Here is a 24,209-nt window from a genome sequence, read left to right as displayed (position 1 = left end):
GGAAATGGAAGTCCCTTATTTTGGTTTAAGTTATACAAATTTGCTTTCTTTATTTGACAATTGAAAATGTCTTTTTTTTTTTTTTTTAAGACAGGGTCTCACTCTGTCACCCAGGCTGGAATGAGAGACTGATAGGCAGACTCACATAGCTTTCTTGCCTTTCCCTGAGGAGTTGACTCCAATTGTCCTACACATTCCTTCCCTATGGTATAGAAGCCTTGGCTCTCAGTGGTAATGGCCTGGGATCCACCATCTCCTCTTGTGGCCACCTGAGACATGGCTTCTGTTCATAAGTCCCTATTAAATGTTTCTTTAAGAGAAAATGGATATGTCAGCCTCTTTCTTCCGCCTCTCGGCTCCCTCAGACTTGTAGGTAGGTTTCATGTTCTGCTCACTGCAGAACAAGGGGGACACAGACATTCAGTCTGTAACAACCAATAAAGATGTCTGGATAGTTACATGACACTAGCCATGTATATATCTTGGCAACATGATATCCATAAAAGCCTGCCTGACTCCAGTTTTAATGAGGAAGCCTTATCTAGGTCAGTAGGTATAGTGGAGACTCTTAGGATGGCCCTAGTGATCTCTATTCCTGGTACTCACACCCTGTGGAATCCCCTCCCCAGGAGTGTGGGTGGAACCTGTGACTTGTGTCTAACCAATAGAATATGGCAAGGTTGGTGTTTGTCGTTGCCATGGTTGCATTAAGCTGGACTCTGACCTCCACCTTGGGAAGAGATTCTCCTACCTGCCGGCTTTGATAAAGTGAGTAGCCACGTTGGGGGACTTGGATGGCCAGCAACTAGGGGCGGCCCATAGGAGTTGAGGGTGGCTTCTGGCCAACAGCTGGCAAGAAAAGGAAGCTGTCAGTACTCTCACAAGGAACTGAATTCTTACAACCACCATGTGATCTTGGAAGCAGATCCTTCCCCAGTTGAACATTAGTTAAGACCCTATCTCTGGCTGACTCCTTAATTGCAGCCTCCTGAGAAAGCTTGAAAAGAGGACCCAGGCCAGGCGCAGTGGCTCAAGCCTGTAATCCCAGCACTTTGGGAGGCCGAGACGGGCGGATCACGAGGTCAGGAGATCGAGACCATCCTGGCTAACACCGTGAAACCCCGTCTCTACTAAAAAATACAAAAAACTAGCCGGGCGAGGTGGCGGCGCCTGTAGTCCCAGCTACTCGGGAGGCTGAGGCAGGAGAACGGCGTCAACCCAGGAGGCGGAGCTTGCAGTGAGCTGAGATCCGGCCACTGCACTCCAGCCCGGGCGACAGAGCAAGACTCCGTCTCAAAAAAAAAAAAAAAAAAAAAGAAAAGAGGACCCAGCTAACTGTGCCCAGGCTTATGACCTACAGAAACTGGGAAGTAACGAGTGTGTGTTGTTTTAAGGTGCTAAATTTGTGCTACGTAGATAACTATTACAAAAAGCGAACGGGTCATGGAGAGTGTCCAAACAGAATCCTTTACTGCAAGTGAGGACATTTTGGGGATACAATATTTGGGCAATTGAATCTAAATTACAATACTTTTGAGTGACACCTAACACTGGCAGTTCTACATAAAGTAAAGCTCCTGACCATGGTAACAGCACAGAAACTCCCACTGCCGAAATCTTTATTAGCAGTCCACAGCATCATGGGTCTTGAAAGAGTCCCCCAAAGTTAATCTGTCTTATCTGCAGATTTGAGCCAGATTAATATCTAAACCATTACTCTTTATCACTCCCTTCATGGCTTCTCAGTAATGTCTGATAATGAGTTTCAATCTTTGCAAGGCTAGTGAAGGAAATTAATGGAGGCAATTAGAAAGGGTTGACGGGGAAGGTGAGTTAATCTGGTTAAGACTGAAGACTCGACATGAAACCAGAAAATCACTCAAGTTCCCTTCCCTTCTTCTCTTCTCTTCTCTCTCCTTCTCTCATTTGACAAATGCTTACTGAGGTCCCTCAGTATGGCTGGTATTAGGCACTAAGTTAGAACAAGACCTATGTCTTACATGTCTTATTTAATAAATGACACACGGGTCTTATTTACTGACCCATGTCCTGAAAGATCTCATTTCCAAGACAGGGGTGGGGGCGGACACATAATCAAATAATTGTTATAACCAGGTAAGTGCTGATAAAATCATGGACAAAGCACTAGAGGTGGCCAGAATTAGGCTGAATATGTCTCCCTATTTTTCTTTCTTTCATACCAAGACTTATAGAGAAGAGAGTAGAGAGGAAATATCCACAAATACTCCAGTTAGAAAATTTTAATGCATAGTGTGGAATTGTGTCTCCCAAAAAGCAATGTTCACGTCCTAGCTCCTGGTACATGTGTCTTATTTAGAAAGAGAGTCTTTGCAGACACAGTCATGCTAAGATGAGGTAATTAAAATATGCTGCAATCCAATGGCTGGTGTATGTAATTGATGAGGGTCATTTAGCTACAGAGACACAAAGGGAGAATGCCATGGACAGTGGAGGTAGAGTGTGAATCAAAGCAGTTTCAAACCAAGGGATGCCAAAGATTGATGGTCACTTCCAGGAGCTGGAAGAGGCAAGAAAGGAGTCTTTCTGTAGAGCCTTCAGAGGCAACATGGTCCCACTGACACCTTAATTTTGGACTCCTAGCCTCCAGAGCTACAAGACAATACCTTTCTGTTGTTTGAAGCCACCCAATTTGTGGCCTTTTATTATGGCAGTCCTAGGAAGCTCATCCACATGGTCAAGTCACATTGACTTGGCTCAGGGTGAGGGATTCAGAACATCCTCTATGAAAAAGCAAAACAGTTGGAACCCAGGGAATGCAGTTGTGCGCTGTTTTCATTAAAAGGCAACAGGATTGTAGAGTCTGTGGGGGCATTGCTTATGTTCAGCTGGGAGCATTTGCGAAGCACTGGCTGTATGCCATGGGACACAGTTGGAAGCATGTCCGCCAGGCAGCCTCTATCTCGAACTTGATAATCTTGTGAGCCATGGACAACGTAGTTTCTCAGAGACAGGCACAGGCTAAGTGCCATCAGCAAACTGAACAGACTCCCCAAAAGCAGAAAATGAATGATTACGATGTATCGTGTATATTGTGTTTAACACCCCCCCCACACCAAAAAAAAAAAAAGCTAAAGGAAGCTCTTCCTGTATTTTTGACACCTTTGTGATTCTGGAAAGATTGCTTTACTCCACAACAATGAACACTTGGTTCTCCAGCGCTGGCTTGATTCTGCAACTTCCAGCTCCCTTGAGCACTCATCTCTGCCCTGTTGAGAATGGCAATGGCTTTGCTCACAGTGAGTGGCAGCTCCACAGCACAGTTCACACCAGAAACCTGGCAGCATCCGTGGTGAGCATCTTCCTTGTTACTGACATTCCTTATCCAAGCCCTGCCAACTTTACCTTCTGAATATTCTTCAAGTACACCCAAGTCTTTCATCTGCGCTCTGATCTCTCTGGGGCAATGTGCAGTTCCTTCTTGCCTGGACAATGAGCAGAAAGCATGAAAACATTTGGCCCTCCAGCCCCTGTCCCCATACAGCTAGAAAGTCCATTTTCAACATGCTGGATGAGTCATGTTCTATCTCCACTTCCCCACCCTGTCCTTGATAGTCATACTGTTGGTTTCTATTGCTCTTGGGATAGATTAGCTCCCTGTCGTTAACTCTAAGCTCCAGCTCTGAGCATCTCTTCTGCCTGGCCTCACGTGGGGCAGGATCTGCATTTTAGTGCACTCTTGTATCTCTAAGTCAAGAGCAGTTTTTGTTGAAAGAAATAAGAGAAAAAAATTTTGAACTGTTATTCAAAATAATAATTGAGTTCCTAGTTCGTGGACTTTATTTTCTAGCAGGATGGAATTCTTAATTCCTTTGTGGTTCTGTATTCTGTGTCTTATCTTTCTCATAGCAAGCTTTAGGATGAAATGATCTCTCCTCCTTTCTCTAGAGGTGCAATGAAATTAAGCAATAAACAATGCGTCCTAAAATCTGAATCTTCAGGGTACAAGAAAAGAAAGACACTTGGAAATTCACACTACAGTAAAACCCATCAATATTCATGGCAGAGAAAGGTCAAATAGGAAAATCTTGAATTAACTTTAGATAAATATCAAGTGTGAAATTCATCAAAATAATTTGAAATCATGAAAACCTATACCATCGTGTGATCATGGCTCCCAGTTTCATGGACTGTCTTTGTCAATAAAAGTAAGACTGATTCTAATTACCTCTTATATTTTGTCATGCTATTTCATTATCTGTAATGATTCCATTTATTGATCACCATTAATATTTATTGAACTTTTATAATGCTTAAAGCTGTATATTTGCTTAGGTGATAATACAATACTGCATGTGTAAATTGATAAAATGTAATGTACAGTGTCATAAGTGAGTAAAATAGTGTTGAAGAGGAGCCTGCATAGAAAAACAATGTGCAGGGCTGTGCTGTTCAATACGATAGCCACCCTTATGGTTATTTAAATTTAAATATAAATTAATTACCATTAAGTTAAATTAAAAAGTTCAGTCCCTAAGATGCATCATCCACATTTCAAGTGCTCCACAGCCACATATGGCTAGTGGCTACTTTACTGAACAGTGCAGGTAGAGAATTTTCCATTATCATGGAAAGTTCTGTTAGACAATGTGTGGCTAGGAGGTTTTGTGAACTGTATCCTTAATAAAAAGAAACATTATGCTTCATTGTTTAAAAAAGAAAGTTAAACTGCATTAGCAGGTTGGTAGGCAGAGAACTCATGGTTTCTACTTTACAGATCAGTTAGAGCCTTCTTACTACAAAGGTTGAAGCTGAAGTGGAATAAAGACCTGATGGGCATTTGTGGAGAAGATTTCAGCCCCAATAGAGATGGATGGTAGAATCTCCCAGGTAGACCTTTCTGGCTTCACAACTCCACTAATGACCATGATAAAAATCCCTTTCCAAGAAGAATGTACCTTCACTTATACACCCAGCACCTTCAATGAAATAAGTCCACAAATTCCTGAACTGTGCATCTCAACTCCCTACGAATTCTTCCAATTCCCAAATTCTATGAAATAAAAATGCTTTTGATCATACAAAATCTACATCTAAAAAAATTTCGGGGCAACAACACATATATAACCAATGTGCACATGACTTGAAAACATTGTCTTCTCCTAGGGATGTCAAAACCAAAGATAGGCTGGGCGCAGTGGCTCACGTCTGTAATCCCAGCACTTTGGGAGGCCGAGGCAGGTGGATCATCTGAGGTGTGGAGTTTAAGACCAGCCTGGCCAACATGGTGAAACCCCGTCTCTACTAAAAATACGAAATATTAGCTGGGTGTGGGGGCGGGTGCCTGTAATCCCAGCTACTCGGGAGGCTGAGGCAGGAGAATTGCTTGAACCCAGGAGGCAGAGGTTACAGTGAGCCAAGATAGCACCATTGCACTCCAGCCTGGGCAACCAGAGCCAAACTCCATCTCAAAAAACAAAACAAAACAAAACAAAAACAAAACAAAGATAGTGTGGACAGTGTTGTGTCCTGGGAAAGCTTATTTTCATGATAAACTCAAAGTAAAATGATTAATTCCTGGGACATAGAATAGATATGAAATAACATTCATGTTTGTACAGGTGTTTTCTTGAATTGTAACCATTAACTATAATACCTGTTTAGGGTTATCCTAATGACTGACTTCATACTTTAAGTCCTTTATCTCTTTCTAACCACATTCTCAACAAGGTATTATGTTGAAAAATAACTTCTTTTTCTTTCATTGAAAACGTGGTCTGATATCCTGTCTTTGACTTAAACTTCCATAATGTAAAAAATCCAAATCAGGTACTAAGAAAATGCACAAATGAAAAATGTTTTAATATTATTATGGGAATTTGTTATACATCCAAATCATATTATATCATCAGAAATCATAATAATACCATTATACTGTGCAATTATGTGCTTCAGTGGCAACTTATCATGTGTTTACTATAATTATACCATTCGACTAATTACAGCAATCATGCCATTTAGTGGCTGAATTCTTAGCTCTGAATTCCATTGATTGGGTGGACTTTATAATTCTGTGAGGTTTTGTGCCTTGAATTTGATGAATGTAGGACTCGAATTTTGTGTTGCTAGCTTAAAAAAAATTCAGCAATAATTTCGAGGTTTGGGGATGAATATGTTTATCATTTATCAAAATGTCCAAAGGAGGGCAAATTGCTGTTTTTCCATCGCAAGCCTGAGCCCTAAAGCAGAGTGGGCTGTTAGACTAAGTCCTTGTCTGTAGAGCAGAGGCTCATGTCTGCGTCACTCAGGAGCCAAAGGATTAAAGTGAACTGACTGGTTGCTGAACTGAAAAGAGAAGTTGGTTACTTAGTAAAATTAGTCAGTCAGTTTGACTTTTTTTCATTCCATTGATCACTTGCTAAACTAAATGGATTAGATGGACAAATTTTATTTGTTAGCACTGTACAGCTAAGAGTCCAGAGGAGGACACTCAACAATCGTCAACACATCCTGCAAACAGAGGTTCAACTACAATAATTAGTCCACATATCCAGTATTATGAAATGTCTATTTCATGCAATGCACTATGTTACCTTCTGAAAAAGGAACAAAGCCATTTCAGACACAAGTCCCATATTCACCCAGCATAACCTACCAAATAATCTTCTCATGTTTGTGAGGCTGGGAAAAGTTAGCCTTCCAAATGAAAATTACATAAAGTGCATCTTAAATTTCCTACTCAACTTGAGTGTTACTCTCCATGCTTACCTCTGAGAAGGAAGTTAAGAAATCATTTGGGTGGAGTTAGATCTTCTAATGGTAAAAGCTTCTTCTCTTGGTAACAGCTTCAGCAGGGTGGAGCGAAGTGAATCTTGCCAATGTTTTCAGGCCCGGATCTGCAATTTGAAAACTGTTAGCCTTTGGAAAACTCACTAAATGTTCAAGTCTCAATTTTCTTATCTCTAATGAGAGAATTAAAGGTAGCTACTCTGTAGGACTTTTGTGAGGTTTAAGGGAGAATACCAACACTTTTTAAAATCTATGTATCCAAATATACAGAAATTTTACCCTCTGGGTTTCAAGAGGAAAAACTTTAATAAGAAATTCACGTTCTTCTCCTAAGAAAGATCTTAGATGTGATGCAACTGTTTGCAGGGACATGAATATCTACAACTTTCTAGAGATTTTCCCATTAGATTAATATATTGAAATAAGCAAAAGCTTTGACATTAACGGCTCTGCTGAGTTGTCTCTCTTTTTCAAAATCAGAATAACAAGATTAGATGATCACATAAAACTGCTTGGGGGTGAGTCCCTGATTCTGGTGGGTTCTTCCACTCAGGCTTGGTGAAGCGCTTCCGGGTCTGCACTGGCTGCAGCCCCTGGTGCGATGAGGACACTGAGGCCCAGAGAGGTTAAGTGACTCGGCCAAGATCAAACAGCTAGTAAGTAGTGGAGCCAGGACTCAAACCCAGTCTAGGAACCATGTCCACTTTGTTTCCCTCAGTCCCCTTTGTGGGACTGAGACACTGTGGTTTAATCTGGATCGACCTTGTGTAGAAGAGACAGAGCTGCAGCAGCAGGAACAGCAGCATCTGACCTGGCTCCAAAGCATTGCAGGGAAAGAGAACAACCTGGTTCCTATTGGCAAATCAGCCTCAGAGCACTATGTTGATGAGGAAGAGGAGGATGATGAAGACAATGAGGGTAGTGAAGAGGACTTAGAGGATGATGAGGACATGCAGGACATGAACAAGATGAATGACTACTATGAGTCACCTGATGACGGAGAGATCAGGAGGTGGACATGGAAGGCAACGAACAGGATCAGGACCAGTGGATGATCTAGGTAGACAAGGCAGGGTGCCCTCAGGGAGATTCCAGTCCAGCCCAACCTACGCTGCATCCAAACCCCCAACCACTGCCCACAGAACAAGCTGATGGCCCCAGTACCTGAAAGTGCCCTTGGGCACCTCCTCAGCTGCTACCAGGATCTGGTCTCCTTGGCCTCTCCGAGGCCATCAGTCTGCACTTGAAATCCACAGAGCCTGAGCCCACTCCACCTTCCTGGCCAGTACCTCACCCCTTGGTTGCCAGGTCTGGTCTCTTTCTAAGTTTCTTTAATAAAGACAAAGGAGTGATTTCCTCCCCACATCCACCCACCCCCCCAAAAAAAACCTACTTGGAACTTGAAAGATCTTAGGAAGAGTATCAGATATTTACCACTAATCAAAATCTGATAAACACCCTAAAATCACAAGAGAATGTCATCTCATAGCAACTTTAATATCTGGTATTTAGTTTTCAATTTTTATTTCCAAGTTGCACTAGATCATTAATTAGTTATGAAGCAATTGAGTCTTACCATAATACCCTAGAAAGAAACAAGTGTAGGAGAATGCAGCACGGACATATCTTTTTAATTTGGTGGTGAAGTATTAATAATGAATAATAATTGACATTAATGGGTACTCATAAAATAGTTATTATTTTAGCATGTTCTGAATAAAACTTATAATGTATTCCATTCGATTATTCTGTATTACTATTCAAGAGCAGCACAAATTATGAAACTGTGTCCTGCATATTTATTTGTTTCTTTTGGCTACTCTTGTCCTCTTAAGAGCTCATTTTTATTGGGACTAAGCTTTTACTCAGCTGTCATAAGCATCCAAAAACCCTTCAAGGGGCAATTCTGAGTGGCTTTAGACAGCTATCTTTAGACTATGATCATGTTTTTCTGCCGAGTTTGTAAAATAATAATTCCCAAATGACAATAATGATTGCAATAGCCCAGCTATTCTATAAGCCACAGAACTGTGATAAAACAAAAACAATGAAATAGTACTTCCTCCAATATGTCAAGCACGAGCTTGCTTTCATTGCCCAGGAAGTCATTTGAACCTTGTTTACGCAACAATAAAAGATTATTGAATCCTGCTTTGCACGTGTATAGCCCGAGTCAAACATCAGTTGGAGCAGTCAGTGCCTGGAATGTCTTCAGTGGAAGGCACCTGAGCCCTCACCTGCTCATGTATCCCCTACCACTGCCTGGGTGGTTTTCTCCCCTAGAGGTGTGATCAGCATCTGCCCGCACGCTTCCCTTGAACACTTCCCAAAGATGTGTCCAGCTGGTTGCTTTCTAAGTTTGAAGGCTTACAAAAGTCCTTAAAAATGGTTCCTAGACTGGACCTTATTCTAGATGTGGCTTGACAGGTATAGAATATCATTGCTTTTCTTTCAGCCAAACAATTCATTCCTGTTAGTGTAGCCTGAAAATGCATTTGTGGGTTTTGCTCACTATGTTATTGTCTTCCAGGGTGTCTGTAATCATCCCTAAATGCAGAGGACCTTTCCTTGTTTTGAAAAACAGTGACATGTTTGTGCACCTAAATCACTCATTATTACTTTGCTTGGTACATGATGAGGGTCAATCATACTGATCTCCAAAGCTGGGTCATTTTTTTCCCTTGAGTAAAATTTTCATTGTTTGTTTCTTTCATTAGGGGTATGGAATATCAGGTGTTAAGTTTAGTCAGCCCAGGATTTGATTTCTGGTTTATCTGTTGAGTAGCTAGCTATGGGTAATTTACAGGCTTCCCATACTCCTTGCATTTTTTACTTAAAAAATGGATAAGTTAGTTTTGGTCTCAAAGGATTGTTGCAATGAAGAAAATTGATAATGAATGTAAAGTGCTTACCGCAATACCTAGGGCATAATAGTTACATAATAAAAACTGTAATTGCTTCTTTTTCAATTATTCTGGTAGCTTCCAGAGAAAATCAATTTCTTTATACCCAATCTCTGTTCCTATCCTGTATTTTTCATGTATTTTGTTCTTTTTCTCTGAATCCTTAGAGTATCTTGTTATCTATTTCATTGATTTAGCTTTTTCTTTATGCCAGTTTGGATCTTTTGCTATCCAGTGCAGGCTTTAATTCTGCTTTTGTAATTTTGGTTTCCTTGAAAGCGATATGGCCTGTATTTCTGAGTTTATGTTTTCACCTCTGCTGGTATTTGCATCTCATTCTGTTATGTTTTCCATTTTCACTTGTTCTCTTGTAGAAAGAGAGACTTTCTGCCTCTTTGTCACAGGAGCCTCCCTTTTCGATTCTAGCAGATGTAATTCTTAAACTTTTTTGTTCTAGTTTCTATAGTAAACACTTTTGCTACCAGAAGTTTCCTTTCTTGAGATTTTAAAAGCTCCATGTTCATTTTCTCTTTACTTATTTGTGAACAAGCAATCAGTATACCTTTGGTATTTGTCAATAGAATGAAAAAAGGGAGTCCCTTAGGCTTCACTGACCTGCTATGCAAAGGCCTGCACCAGGGATTGACAAACTTGATCTGTAAAGGGCCAGAGAGGAAATATTTTAGGCTTTGCTGTTGTGATTATTCAACTCTGCTGATGGAGCATAAAAGCAACCAAAACATGTAAATGAGTGGGCATGGCTCTATCCAGATAAAACTTTATTTGCAAAAATAAGCAGCAGGCCAGACCTGCTCCCGGTTATGGTTCACTGACTCCTGGTCTTGACTGTCAGTTCCTTGAAGGCAAGGAGCTTTTCTGTTTCGTTCACTTCTGTGTGTGAAGCACCCAGGACAGTTCCTAGCTCATCTCAGACCTCAGTAAATACTGACTGAGCAGCTGAATTATTATGATGAGTAGCTGGAAGAGGGAATGTGCACTTCCCCTGGCCCTATTTCATCCATCATCTTGTGTGGATCGGCTGAAATATCTCAGGGTAGGGTCTGTCTTTCCCCTTGTGGCTGACTTTAGTTGTATGACAATGGCTAGTTGCATGTGTCAACTGGGCTTGACCAGCTGTTTGGCCAAACACTAGTCTAGATGTTGCTGTGAAGGTGTATTTTAGACATGATTATATTTAAAGCATTCGACTTTAAGTGAATCAGATTATCCTCCATTATGTAGGTAAACCTTATTTATTTGGTTGAAGGCCTTAAGAGCAAAGACTGAGGTGTCCCAAAGAAAAAGACATTCTGCTGCAACAGGGAAATTCTGCAGAGTTTCTAATTTTCAAACTCATGACGCAACATCCAATCTTACCTGAATCTCCAGACTGCCACTTGCCCTGAAGATTTCCAACTTATCATCCCCTCAAACTGGATGAATCAATTTTTTAAAAAATATATAGATATATACATATATATGCCATTTATGTATCTGTCATCTATCTATCTATCATTTATCTATCTATCCATGTGTCCTATCTATCTATCTACCTATCATCTGTCTACCTACCACCTACCTGCCTATTATTGGTTCTGTTTCTCCAGATAACTTTTATATATATATTGATGGAATACATGAAATAACACGTCCCCAGTCTGCCCTGTGAAGGGCCTGCTTTTGTCTCTGACACCCCTCTCCTTACTTCCATCAATGAGGCCCACACCAGATGCAGGTCCATACTAGATGTGCATGATCTGTCAGGATTCTCCCTGCCCCATTCATTGCCTTACCAAAGCTGCAGTCTCCAGTGAATGTAGACATAGAGCAGTGTGCAACAGATGGAGCAGGGGAGAGGAGGGGAGCCCTTCTACAGCATGGGACCATATGTGCCAAGGTCAGGCTTACTCTGTTTTATCTTTTCTTCGCATTGCCTTTTTCTTTCTTCATGGTTCTGTAAAAAGGCCAGGCTTTCCTCTATTCTTTGTTCCCAGAAAGAGAAGCAGAAGGGCCTCCTAGAGAAGTGCCCAGAGCTGGGCTTGGAGGAACATCCCTGTCAGCCCCAGAGCTCCGTCTTCCAGCATATTTGCTGGGCTCTGAAGGTTAGTGATGCTCAATGGTCCAACTCATATTCAACTCAGGAGAGAGAGCTTGGGGGCCACACTTGGGCAACCATCCTAGGCCATGTCTCCAATCTAGCTTTCACCAGAGAAGCATGAATTCTATAGATTATTAAGCACTGGCTTGGCCGCCAAAAAATAAATATGTATATATATAGTATTCTCTTTTGGAAACCAGTTCTTTTAAGGAATCCTAAAGAGAAGGAGGACCTCCTAACACTTGAGGAAGCCTTCGATAATGTTCTCAGACAAGGAAATTTATCTCCGATCTGGAATCTTCTAATTATCCTGCTTGCTTTTCCGTAATAGTAATGCTCACAACTTTTGCACCCATACCCTAACTAGAAGGCTCTGTGAGAGAGATAAATGTCAAAGCATCCTGTTTTATTTACCATCATCTAATAGGTGCCTATCATAGTCCCTGCCTTTGGTAGTAATTACTATATGAGTACTTATAGTACTTATATGCTATCTAAGTCATTTCTGAATGAATGGATGCATATTTGGCTACGTGTATGGTTCTACTAGGCTCTTTCTTTCTGGTAGCATAGTAATTAAGGACATGATGGTACATTTCCATTATTTATTTAAAATGCAACCAGGAGTTAGTGTGATGTAACAAAGTAGGTAGTTTCTTGAACATAACCTTCTTCATCCCCTTTTGGAAAACTAGAGTGCTTGCATGAGTCTAGAGTTTCACCCCTATCTATCTCTCTCAGCTATTCATTCTTTTTTTTTTCCTTTGGTATTTTCTGTAGTGATAGAGTCTTGCCATGTTGCCCAGGCTGGTATTGAACTCTTGGGCTCAAACAATTCTCCGGCCTCATCCTCCCAAAGTGTTGGGATTACAAGTGTGAGCCACCATGCCCGGCCTCCCTCTGGTTTCCTGAGGGTGTGTCTATGTTCATGTCTTCAAATCTTCCTGATTCGCTGCGATAGACTCAGTCTGAGCATAGGCGTAATTTCTTTGAAGCAATCTAATACTCCTTTACGCTCACTCCTGTGGACTTTAATTTCCTCTGACTCATGTTTTCCTCTATATCCACTCTGAGGATTATTCACCTACACATTCAAGACACAATAATAAAGAACTGTAAAGCTTTCTTTGTGCTTCATTTAACACTATTTCATCAGCCCCAAGCACTGAATCTATCTCTATCTCCTTTGCTCCACTTTTTCTGCTTCAAATATAGCTTTCAAAATAGTTTTGCTCACAGAATTTTTGCCAAACTTGCTAAATGTTTCCTGGGATTTACCATCTGGTATACGCTTTGGAGTGAGGAAGGAAAAAAAAAAATTGCAGAAATATGCAATAGGATTACGATTCAGGAGGATAAGGCCTAAGTTCCATTTACCATTGTGCACAAGGTCCAGAGAGTGACAAAGACCCCCAAGGTCGTGGAAACGACAGGATTTGGAAGCCAGCATGAATAGCAGTAATCTAGAAAGCCTGGTATATCTCCTTGCTACCTGAGCTGATCTAGCATTCCAAGTGAGCAAGTAGGAATTATGGGAGGGGATTGGAAGGGAAGGTTACTTTGAAGGGAAGCATCTCTTCCAACCACCCATTCTGCTCAGACTACAACTTCTTTTCATTTTAGAAAAGCATTTCTCTTATTCTATAGCACATGTATGGCTATAAATAATTAATAACATAGTTTACATTAATTTTGTGCATTTGGTGGTTGCAAACTGAAGTATATGCTTTTTGCAAGATGGTGTATTATTTGCTATTGCTGCATAACAAATAACCACCAAGTTAGTGGCTTACAGCAACACCAATTGCTGTCTCACAGTTTCCATGAGTCAGGCATCTGGGAATGGGTTACCTGGGCTCTCTGTTCATTTCTCACCAGGTTGAAACCAAGGTGTCAGCTGGACTGTGTCCCTTTCTCATAGTTATGCTCGCAGTTTCATTCTCAGCTCACAGGGTTGTTAGCAGTATGCATTTCCTCTAGCTGTGTGTTTGAGGTTTCTCCTTTCCTGCTGGTCTTCTCCCAAGACCTTGTTCAGCTAGTAGCTGCCTGAAGTTTGTTGTCATGTGGTCCCCATAGGCAGTTTACAACATGGCTGTTTGCTTTCTTCGTTAAGTAGAACAGCTTCTGCTGCTACTTCTTGTCACTTTTAAGGGCTCAGCTGCCTTGATCAGTCCCACTGATCAAGGGGATCATCAAAAGGATGATCTTCCTTTTGATTAACTCAGTACAAGCTGATTAGGGATGGAATCACTGGAATTGCATCCATCATATTTACTGGTACTGCCTATCCTCAAGTGGAGGGTATTACATAGGGTATATATACCAGGGGCTGGGAATCTTAGGATGCACCTCAGAATTCTGCCTGCCTCAGGTAACAAAAAGGGGGAAAACAAGATACAGGTCTGATGGGGAAAGCTGATAGGTTTCATCTTGCAAGCCTGGACATGGCTGCCTGGAGAAGGATCGTGAGACTATACCAAGGGCTAGAAGGGAAAGTGCAGCAGGGACTGATGGGAGGTGTTACCTGACCCACACTTGTCTGTTTTGGTCAATGGTATCAGCCTATGGACTGTGCCTCTAGAGGTGTAGCAGAGTTATTGCAAGAAGGATTTGCAAGCATATAGACATCAAAGCAGTTTTTGTGATTGAATAAATAGGAGATTTTACACACTTGCATAATTTTCACAGGTATACTATGGTATATGTGTTTTCTATTGCTGCAGTAACAAATTACCACATACTTAGTGGCTCAAAACAACACAAATTTACCACTCTACAATTCTGGGGGTTAGAAGTCTGAAATGGGTCTCAATGAGTTGAAACCTAACTTTGGCAGGGCTGGTTCTTCCTGGTGGTTCCAGGTAAGAATCTGCTTTTCCATGCCTTTCCAGCCTCTAGGGAATACCTGTGTTCCATGCCCGGTGGCGCCTTCCTCCACCATCAAAGATGTTAACGTGAAATAATCAAAGGGATCAGAATCCAATTTTAAAGAGTTTATTCAAGAGCAAAGTTTGAATTTGTCCTCTTGGGAAATACAAACTCCAGAGGAATGGAGTCAGTACTCAGAGGTGGAGAGGTCAGGGTTTCACACTCATTTAGACAAATACAAAGAAGTTTACCATGATTACAGCACTTTCACATAAGACTGGGTTATGAGTTGCAGTAATTTTGATTTGTTACAGCTTATTCCTTTTAAGGAAAGGTATATTTAACAGTCCATGTTAAGTCAGACATTGTGGCTTGTGCCTGTAGTCCCAGCTACTCGAGAGGGTGAAGTAGGATTACTTGAGCCTAGGAGTTCAAGGTTGCAGTGAGCTATGATCACACCTCTGCACTGAGCTACAGAATGAGACCCTGTCTCTAAAAACAAAAAAAATTTAATTTTAAAAAATTCTATCTTAAGCAATTTGATAGCCATGGGATATTTTGCACCATCTGGTCTGAGTTGTGTGCAAGAAAAGAAAGAAGGCAGTTAATCTATAATAAAAGGTTAGTAATTAAAAGTGAAGGGGTCTTCTCTCTGGTGTCATTTACTCTTTCACAACATTTTACAAAACAAGGACAACTTAGGAAGAGGGTTAATTTATCATCAGTGAAGGAAAGGTTACAGCTGCTGGCTGCATGACTCAGATCTCACAATCACATTCCATTCCTTCAAGCCTCGAAATAATTTAACGTTCCAACAGCTTCAATTTGATGAATTTATTTTCACAAAGGGCATCACTTCAGCCTCCGCCCCCATCATTATGTCTTCTTTTTCTGACTCTGACCCACTTGCCTCCCTCTGATGAGGACCCCTGTGATTATACTGGTCCATGCAAATAGTTCAGGATCACCTCCCTTACTTCAAGTCAGCTGATTACAGACTTTAACCACAACTACAAAATACCTTTTGCTATACCAAAATAGCAGCACCTAGATTGGTGTCTGATTGGATAACTGGGAACTATAGCCTAACTGCATTGACTTGTAAAACTGAACATCACAGATGGGATGAACAAAATACAAACTTATTTAAAGGTATTGCAGGATTTTTAAGACTATGTACTTTATCAGCTGTGACTCTTACAACTGTGGCCACGGGTGAGTGGCCCTGAATTCTTCTGATGCCATTCAATTGTATTCATGCTGTAACAGAATGAACAGGGACACTGATCAATGAGAGAAGGAGAGCATTTCCGGGAAAGGCAGAAGCTCCTGAGACCCTAGAATTCGTCATCAAGGCACCGAGGACTCATTCACACACCCCAGAATGGGTAGAAGAGAGGAAGGGAAACAGAGATGAGAGGGAGCTGAAGGCAAACTTCACCCAACTTGCTATTTTGTAGAGGTTTGTTCCTCCTTCTGTTGCCTTATCCTACTTTACCCTGAATTTTATTTATTTTGGTCTTAGCTCAAAATGCAGCATGAGGCTGTCATCAGAAATTTAATACATTAGCATTCAACATCTTCTGAAATGTACTGCCTGAAAATCACAAGGAAAATGAGGAGAACAATGATTTTGCCTCCCCTCTACTGAGCAATTAAATGTGATGAATATGTCATACGCAATGGTGAATGTTGGAATTAATAAGCTGAAATGTCGATGCATGACTATTTGTATACTTGACATCTCATAATTACATCATTTATCATAAAAAAATCTGGCAATCTTAAATAGAGAGCATTTATAATTAATTTTCTTGCCCTGGAAAGTCCAATTCATTCAACAGTCAAAAAGAGTCAGTGTTAATTTCTTTTCTATCAGCCGCAGGCCACAAGTTAATATATTAAAATCAGAACATTTACAATAACAGACTAATTAAATTATTTCCTCTACTGTAGCAGAAAAATGCATGGTTCTTATGCTGATAATCAGTCACCACAATAAACGCCATTTAATTCTTCTTGAAAGTCAAATTCTTCCTAATGGCAATTTTAAACTGTCAAGTGGGTTGAGAAATTCAGTTTGTTCGAGTAATAAAGAATGTTGACTTTTGCATATCATTATTGTTAATATTCTTTAAGAGAGACTAATAGGAAACTCATTCAAATAATATTTGCCAATAAATTAGTTTGAGTCATCAACAAATGAGTGAAACAGACAAAAGTTATCTCAGTTCTATAGAATAATGAGTGCAGATTTTGAAATGTTTGTGCTGATACACTTTCTCTGACAAATATGATCCAGTAAACAAGGTGCACATTTCAAAATAGAAACACAGGGCATGACAGCTTTCCAGTTGAGGGCAAGATCTGGGTCACCAGAAGCAAGAGAAGAAATGTGAGTATACTCGTTCTGAATGTTCAAAAATACGGCAAAAGAAAATAAGTTGTCTAGAATAGTTGTTCTGAAAATATAAGTAGGAAAAAATTATGACCAAGATGTTGTCTATGGATCAAAGATGTCTAGATGCGTTCTAAAAAGAAAAGGGTGAGTGTGTCAAGAGGCTGATTTTGTGTCTAATAAGGAGATATACCTAATGTAAATGACAAGTTAATGGGTGCAGCACACCAACATGGCACATGTATACATATGTAACAAACCTGCACATTGTGCACATGTACCCTAGAACTTAAAGTATAATTTTAAAAAATGACATAATGACACAAATCTATTTCAGGTTCCCCAAAAGGAAAGAGAATATATATTTTGGTGGCTCTGGTTTAAGATCCAAAAACTTTCAGGTTATCTCATCCCTCTCTGGTAGAGAACAAATGTACCAGATAATTTTGAGGCTACACTGAAAGCATTTTCTTCATAAAGATGTAAAAGGCTCATCAGAGAAGATGGCTTTTATTTATTTATTTATTTATTTATTTATTTATTTATTTGAAACTGAGTTTCACTCTTGTTGCCCAGGCTGGAGCGCAGGCTGCAGTGCAATGGCACGATCTCGGCTCACCACAACCTCTGCCTCCTGGGTTCAAGTGATTCTCCTTCCTCAGCCTCCCCCGGCGTAGCTGGGATTACAGGCATGCACCACCACACCCGGCTAATTTTTTTATTTTTAGTAGAGACGGGGTTTCTCCATGTTGGTCAGGCTGGTTTCAAACTCCCGACCTCAGGTGATCTGCCCACCTTGGCCTCCCAAAGTGCTGGGATTACAGGCGAAGATGGCTTTCTTGATACAGCCAGTACTTGGCAAATTGCCTGGCATATAACAGGTGTTCCCTACACACTGGTGGCACAAGTGTAATTCCTTCCATGACTCATTGTTTATTAATCAATGTCACATGGTAAGCCAGCCAATTTTCCATATATCTGCCTTACGTTGCAACAGCTCTACAATGTTGGTTGTCATCATTGTTAAAATGTTACAGATGGAGAGGTTGACATTCAGAAATGTTCATGAGAGTCAAACAGGCTGGCACTTGGCAAAGAGGGATCTCAATCCAACCACTTTCCTCCACCTCCAGACTCAACACTTCCCAGTTGCCTGCTATGTGTGATGAATGCAGTCATGTGGGGGATCCGTCTGGCTACACTTAAGGAATTTCCAGACAGGCTGCAATGCAGCTAAGTTTCTCTTAAAGGCTGTGGAAAATGTTTGCATGTATCTACAGAAAAAAAGGGGAGAAGGAGCAGGAATAGGAGGAGGCAGAGAAATTGAAGAAGAAAAATTGGAATTAGAAAAAAATTAGAATTACAAGAATACAAAGATGATGAAGAAGAATTAGAAAACAAAAGAAGGAAAAGGAGTAGAAGGAGAAAAATTGGAATAGTAGAGAAAGAGGAAAGGGCAAGAGAAGGAGAAGGAAGAGAAAGAAGAAAGAGGAGGAGGAGGAAGAAGAGGAGAAGCAACATTAACTTATGGTAAGAGAGATCCAACTAAAACCAAGAAACAGTATCTTATTTCGAGTGATAATAAAAAAGAACTCCGTAAGGCAGGTATGCAATTTTTAGTTCCCCTAAAATCTTTGACAAGACATAAGGAATTTAATACTCCTCGAATATTTACTATATGCAGATGACTTTACTGAAGCATCTAATTTAATCCTCTTATAATCCTGTAAGGCAACTATTCTTATTTACATCTTATGGATGAAAACAATTTGCATTCATAGGAAGTAAAGTCATCCTTTTACCAATGAACAGAGCCAAGCTTTGAGGCAGGGAAGACACAGACAGCGGAACTCCAAAGGAATGGCTATGGGACGAATCAGGAGTGACTGGAGTTGGGGCATTAGCTGTGCTGCTGTGTCTCTATCCAGTGGCTGGAATCATGGATTAGGAGCGTGCCCTAACGGGTTGCAAGGAATGACCATCAAGAAGAGACTTTTTGTTTTTTAAGACGGAGTTTCGCTCTTGTCACCCAGGCTGGAGTGCAAGGGGGCGATCTCAGCTCACTGCAACCTCCTTCTCCTGGGTTCAAGCAATTCTCCTGCCTCAGCCTCCCGTAGCTGGGATTACAGGCGTGTGCCAACACGCCCGGCTAATTTTTGTATTTTTAGTAGAGATGGGATTTCACCATGGTGGCTAGGCTGGTCCTGGACTTCTGACCTCAAGTTATCCGCCCGCCTTGGCCTCTCAAACTGCTAGGATTACTGGAGTGAGCCACTACCCCCAGCCAGCATACTTCTTTATTAAGTAACTTGCATACCAGTTCTCGTATCAAGGCTAGCTTCTGGAAATCTGAACTTGGACATATCCACATAGCTCATTATTATTATTATTATCGTTTTTTGTTTTTGTTTTTGTTTTTTGAGTTAGAGTTTTGCTCTGTCGCCCAGGCTGGAGTGCAATGGCGCGATCTTGGCTCACTGCAACCTTCACCTCCCGGGTTCAAGCAATTCTCCTGCCTTAGCCTCCTGAGTAGCTGGGATTAGCACATTAATTTTTAAAAAATAAAATCCACTTGCACAAAGATTATGTACATTTTGATTTTGAGATTATTATTCATTTAAATTTTATCGTTCCCTTTTTGTATTTTGGAGGCAATACTTTGTTCCAGGATGTAAACATTTTTACAGGTGCTTGAAATGCTTGTGTAAACACTGGGCATCTTGTCATCAGGCATAACAAAAAAAACCAGCTTTCTACGAATAGTTAAAATTCTGGATGTCCAATGTGTGAACTACCACAATCCCCCTGAAGAGTCTAATCTACCATTTGCAAGTCTCCCATTAACTCAGAGCTGGCATTATGGGTGGGCCACACAGATGGCTCTATGTTAAACAAAATCTGAAGCCATGGCAGCACTGAGTTAAGACTTTCAGAGATTTCTTTCTTCAGGTATCTTAATCTTAAAGGTATAGAAGACAGGTTAGAGACCACATATTGCAATGAGGCTGATCTCTTGGAGCTAGGACAACAAAGAGTGAAAAAAAGAGAGATTCTTTAAAGGCAGTATGTCAAAAATAAACCACCTGATGTTTCTCTAGGAAGTCTAACTAGACCCAGCAGCAGTGAGAGCAAAAACTTTCTGGAATTCTACCATCTGCACTGTTCCACACTCTATTAAACAACCCAGGTTCCACTATTTAATGTAAACGACGTGGCTTCAGATCAAGCTGACTTCTTAAACCAACAGAAAAGAGTATCTATTCCTCTTTTTCTCATTTATTGAAGAAAAAAAAAAGGTCATATTGAAGCAGCATCTGAACTTACATTATTCAGCAGGGGCCCTTGAGAATGTCTTCTTGAAACCATATTGCAAAATCTTAAACCTAACTCAGTTACAATTTTGCTGGCAAGAGAAGGTAAAGCCCTTCCTCCATTTTCTTCACATTTTCCACCATGCAACTTTTGCAGATTCTTGCCAGGCATGCAAGGCATACACAGTAAACACACAGATGCAAGCGTGTTTGCACGAACGCGTGCGCACACACACACACCAGATTAAAATCAATCATTACCAGCTTATTGTAACAGTTGACACTTCAAACTCCAGTTGTAGAAGATTTGACTTTGAGGAAGAAGTTTTTCTGGCAACTCTTGCTAAAATGACTAGACGAATTGTCTATTTCATTTCTATGCTAGAACCACAACCAATGCATTTGTACAATAACAGCTCTTGTGCTAGTCTGACATGGCTACAAGTTATAATTTTGAGAATTACTGCTAATCACAAGAGGGCCATTCCTTTTAATAATCTTGAAATTCTTTAGAATGTGTTAACCCTGTTTTAAGTCACCAGTGTTCTTCCTGTGTGTAAGGAATGTATTATGGAATGAAATGCGCAGTAGTAAACCTTATTGGGCTCTGAACATTTAACGCTAGTGCACACAGAGAGAAGTCAGCCAATATTAACTGCCTTCTAATTATGTCTGCATTTTAGAAAGGGGGAAATTTTGAGGGAACAGAATATGAATAGATGTGAGACATATTTTTAAAAGAATTAGGAAAACAGATGTTTTGATACAAACTTGGATACTCCCTGTATTTGGCCACCATTGGAAACTCCCTACATTTAGCCACCAATAAATACCATATGTCCTTAAATCAAAGATAAAGACTTTATTTTATCTTTTTTCTGTCTACATTTTATTATTTTAAAAACGAGAATGCATGTTACCTTCAATTTAAGGGAATGGTATTTCTTCCTAAAAATCTTCATTACTAGATTTTTGCTATGATTTATGAAGAATGATGTCTCAGAATTAACGGGGTACATGGGGATGTTGAGAGCTATGCTGAGAATTATGTATCAGTGGCCTATTGCTGTTATAAATAATTACCACAAATGTAGCACTTGTACATAACACATGTATTATCTCACATATACTGTCTCACAGTTCTGTAAGAGAGGAGTTTGACGTGGATCTCAGTAAAATCAAGGTGTTGGCTGAGCTAAGCTCTTTTCTAAAGACTCTAGAGAAGAATTCACTTTCAGGTTTGTGCAAGTGGGTGGCAGAATTCAGTTCTTTGATAAGTTCTGAGGCCTCCATCTCCTTATTGACTATGAGACCCGGTCATTCTCAGCTTCTAGAGGCCACCCTCATTCCCTGGCCCATGGTGCCTTCCATCTTCAAAGCCAGCAAAGGTAAGGTGTGTCCTTTTCATCTTTCATCTCTCTGACTCTCTTCTGCTGCATCTTTGTGACCCCAGCTAGGAAAGGTTCTCTGCTTTTTAAGGGCTCATGTGATCAATTTGGTCCCATCCAATAATCCAGGATAATCCCCCCATCTCAAGATCCTTAATTTAATCACGTCTGCAAAGTCCCTTTGGTCATGTAACCTAGTGCATTCCTAGATTCCAGGAATTAGGACCTGGACATATTTGGAGCTATTATTCCGCTGACCACAAACCACAACGCGTCTTGTATGAACTAAAGGCCTCCAAAGCCCCAATGTGGAGCCAGAATAGCAGGCGGTGAAAGCCACTATACACAATGGTGAAACAGCCAGTGTTTGTGCAGGTTGGCTTTGGAAAGAGGTTTTTGGCCTTGTGATAGGGAGAAATACTGTCACTCTTTTAAACATACGGTAGACACACCTGTGTGTATGGCCATAAAGAGGATTTCTGCATATTGAAAGAATGCATGCTAATGTTACAAATAAACAAATTCGGACTGCTCTACATCTGGCATTTTATGGGCGCCTGTTAGCAGTTGATGGAATTGGCTCTAGTATGTAGTGAAAATGCCTTACTGGCTTTCTAGTGAAGCCCCTCAGCAAGTTATTCCCTAACTTTCACTTCATTTAACAACAACAAAGTACTAATTTTCCGAAGGGAGATTGGCACATATTTCCAGACAATTGAGCATTCTTTTATGACCCTTTCATTAAATAATTGGCATAAAAATGTAGCTCCTTGTTGGGTCAGTGAAGTGTAATAAAGTTCTAAAATCTAATAATCTTTTGGAAATACTACCGTTATTTCCATTTTACAGAAAATACCACTGTTTTAATGAGCTATATCATTTTTTCTTCAATATTGGTGTGGTGGATGGGGCTCCATGGGGCAGCAGACTTAGTTTAAAGGCCATTCTATGACTCCATAAGAACCAAAGAAAATGGAAGAAGAAATATCTGTTTGACAGCGGCAGGAGCTGATTCCTATGAGGAAAGCTGGATCGTAAATTTCCACATACCTGGTTTTACGGGCTATGCACTAGAAACACGAAAGCATTTTTTATAACTCAAATTCACAAATAGCATACATTATTTTACATGAGGCATATTAGTTATATGAATGAGTCAGCTATTACCTCCTTAAGTGAAAGACTTTGAATAAACGACTACAACACTTATTGAAAGGCTCCATCTACTTAAACCTGCTTAAATTCACTTTCTCAATCATTTAAGCTCATTACAATCGAACACCATTTCAACTGAGTATTTCAAATGGCACTGGCTATTTCAGAAGACAAGCTGTGATTTTCAGCTGAATTGAGCAAGAGGCCAAAAGTAAGAAAATCCTGCCTTTCAACAATTTCCTCAGTCTTCAGCGAGTAATTTTCATTTTCATTGAAAATCCTTCACAAAATTTTACAGGACCAAAAATAATATTATTTACATTATGCAGCTTAAAAAGTGTAACAATAGACTCTCTATCCCACCTCATTACAAGAAAATTTAAGCAGAGATTATTGCATTTCTATAGGTACCATGACTTGGTCCAGTGGCTAAATTGTTCACCTAACAGAGTGCAGGGATAAAAGTTCTCAGCACCTGCTACTGGGAAATATGACTCCTGAATTCTTCAGATGAGAAGTAATCAACACTGACACCTATTTTTACTGTATTTGAATATGACATGCAAATCTCTCTGATCACATGCTGGCCAGGCTGGCATGAAATTTAAACCTCTCAGTTCTGTGTGGGTTTCCTCTCTGCTTATGGTTAGAAATGCATTTTCCTTTCAACTCCTGACTTCTCAGGTTGATTTTTTTCTCTCATTTTCCTTACAGGCAGGACTGCCCCTTACAATCATGTATATCTGCATATGTATACATATCTACATATATGAATGTATAACTTCAATATATATTTTTAAAATAGCTGGGCATGGTGGTGCATGCCTGGTCTCAGCTACTTGGGAGGCTACAATGGGAGAATCACTTGAGCCCAGGAGTTGGAGGCTGCAGTGAGCTATGATCATGTCACTGAACTACAGCCTGGGTGACAGAGCCAGACCCCCATCTCAGAAAAAAAGTAATGATACAACATGTATATATATATATGGTGCTTGGGATTAAATTATTCAAACTTGAGTAATATATGGATCTCATCTGAAGTTTAAAAAAGAATTTCCTCATTGAGCTTCTGTCCAGCATTCAATTATTTTTATTGTAGAGAAAATTTTGTTTAGGTGAACACCTAAGCATTGCCACTAAGCATCCCTTTCCAAGCAGTGGGATCCAGCCCCGAATCTTTGCATCTCTTTGTAAATTGCAAGTACAAGTTAGGTGTGCAAACTGTGCCTTGGTCAGACAGGTTCCATTGACTTCCCTACACCTTTGGAAAAGCCAGCTTTGCTGCCATTTTGTGATTCAATTCTTTTGTTCCAGGTACAT

General features: G+C 40.3%; 1 pseudogene; it reads left to right on the top strand.

Annotated features, from left to right (window-relative positions):
- The first annotated feature begins 7,437 nt into the window (after positions 1-7,437).
- Positions 7,438-7,828, top strand: LOC104677082 (annotated as a pseudogene).
- The last annotated feature ends 16,381 nt before the right edge of the window (positions 7,829-24,209 follow it).

This window comes from Rhinopithecus roxellana, chromosome 7 (genome assembly GCF_007565055.1).
Source record: "Rhinopithecus roxellana isolate Shanxi Qingling chromosome 7, ASM756505v1, whole genome shotgun sequence".
Lineage (NCBI taxonomy): Eukaryota > Metazoa > Chordata > Mammalia > Primates > Cercopithecidae > Rhinopithecus > Rhinopithecus roxellana.
This window is presented reverse-complemented; position numbering and strand designations above follow the sequence as displayed.